Source organism: Papio anubis, chromosome 16 (assembly GCF_008728515.1).
Source record: "Papio anubis isolate 15944 chromosome 16, Panubis1.0, whole genome shotgun sequence".
Classification (NCBI taxonomy): domain Eukaryota; kingdom Metazoa; phylum Chordata; class Mammalia; order Primates; family Cercopithecidae; genus Papio; species Papio anubis.
Window position 1 is genome coordinate 32996822 of NC_044991.1, and position 2258 is coordinate 32999079.

Sequence of the window (2258 nt, forward strand, 5' to 3'; positions counted from 1 at the left end):
TCCGTGACTCAGCCCTGGTCTGTCTGGCCCCTCCAATCTCTTGCAGTTCTGGGAGGTGATCTCTGATGAACATGCCGTCGACTCCGCTGGCACCTACCACGGGGACAGCGACCTGCAGCTGGAGCACATCAACATGTACTTCAACGAGGCCAGGGGTGAGACCCCAGTCCTTCTCCGATGGCCCTCCTGGGAATGGCGGCCCTCCCCTCGCTAATGCCTTCCCGCCCCACACAGGTGGCTGGTACATGCCCGGCGCTGTGCTCGTGAATCTGGAGCCGGGCCTCATGAACTCGGTGCTTGGGGCCCTTGGGGCAGATCTTTAGTCCAGACAACTTCATCTTTGGTGAGCTGGCGCGGGGGTGAGGACGGGGTGCGGCTCCTTAGCCAGGGTAGCTCAAAATCTAGGAATGCCCCAAGGTCATTGCTGTGGGAACTGTGGAGCCAGGGCCCCTGAACACCCTCCTATCCTCCGAGTCGCTCAATCTGCCTCTCCTAAAGGGATTTTGGGAGGAAGGCCCAGGTGTCTCCTCAAGGTGTGGAGCTACTGCTGTAAACTCCCTGCAGGGAGCTGAGCTGGGGCCCTGTCTACTGCCTTCCCTGAAAATGGGCAGGAGCCACCTGCAGGAGGTTCTGTTAGCCTGTCTCAGGTTTGACTCCCGACTTGATTTCTAACAGGGGAAGCTGCTGTGACTCTGGGGGAGGGGGGTTCATTTGCTCCACCTCCAGGGTGAATGGCGCTTTCATCTCACATGTGATGCTTGGCCCATTTTGCATTGTGGTGGTGACCACTGATGACGGTATACTTGGCCATCGAGTGACTGGCTGTACTGTCTTACAGGTCAGTGTGGGGCCGGAAAAATCTGGGCCGAGGGGCGCTACACAGAAGGCGCAAAACTGATGGAATCAGTGATGGACGTTGTCAGAAAGGAGGCTGAGAGCTGTGACTGCCTGCAGGGTTTCCAGCTGATCCACTCCTTGGGTGGGGGGACTTGATCTGGGATGGGTACCCTTCTTATTAGTAAGATCTGGGAGGAGTATCCAGACAAGATCATAAACACATTCAGTGTCCTGCCCTCGCCCAAGGTGTCACACACCACCATGGAGCCCTATAACACAACACTCTCATTTAATGAGCGCATAGAAAACTCACATGGGACATTCTATTTAGATAATGAAGCCTTACTGGACATCTGCGATAGCACCCTAAAACTGCCCACACCCACCTATGGTGATCTGAACCACCTGGCATCTGCTACCAGGAGTGGGGTCACCACGTGCCTGCACTTCCCAGCCCAGCTGAATGCTAACCTGCAGCAGCTGGCCCTGAACACGGTCCCATTTCCCCGGCTGCATTTCTTCATTCCTAACTTTGCCCCACTGACCAGCCAGGGCAGCCAGCAGTACCCAGCCCTGTCCGTGGCTAAGCTTACCCAGCAGATGTTTGATACTAGGCATATGACAGCCTGCGACCCCTGTCATGGCAGCTACTTAATGACAGCTGCCATTTTCAGGGGTCGAATACGCCTGAGAGAGGTGAAGGAACAAATGTTCAACTTTCAAAATAAAAATAGTAGCAACTTTGCTGACCATTAAAACAGCCTTCTGTAACATCCCACTCTGGGGGCTAAAAACTTCGACTGTTGCTATTGGGAATAACACGGCCATCAAGGAACTCTTCAAGCGTGTCTCAGAGCAGTTTACAGCATGTTCAGGCGCAGGGCCTACCTCCACTGGTACACAGGCGAAGGAATGGATGAGACAGATTTCATAGAGGCCTAGAGCAACATGAACTACTTAGCCAAACAGTGTCAAGAACAGGAGGATGCCACAGCCAAGAGTGTGTTAAGGAGGAGGTGGCCTAGAACTTTCTTTTTCTGGGTAGAGGAGGGAAACTGGATTCTTGAGTGTGTTCTGACAGTCATGTGTCACTACACACTAGTTTGTGTCTTCACCTCTCCTGATGCATTTTAAAGTGTTTTTTAGTATGTGGTTTTGCCTAATAAAGTATTTTCGTAGAATCTGGTTTCACCTCCAACTTCTTTCTATAGGCTCTCGGCTACTGCTGCCAGATGCGCATAGTTGTCCTGCAAGGCTGAAGCTGTCTGGGCTTATCACACGCCCAGGAACAAGCATTCCAGTGGTTCCAGGAGGGGTCGGCATGGGCTGTGGACATGGTAGGCAGGCTTCACATGAACTTGGGGGTGCCCTGGGCCTTGGGCAGCTACGTGGTGGAAAACCTGTTCCTGAAGGCAAGGCTT

At 53.4% G+C, this 2258-nt stretch overlaps 1 pseudogene; it reads left to right on the forward strand.

The window, feature by feature from the left end:
• The first annotated feature begins 223 nt into the window (after positions 1 to 223).
• On the forward strand, positions 224 to 2018 carry LOC103888202 (annotated as a pseudogene).
• Positions 2019 to 2258: the final 240 nt, after the last annotated feature.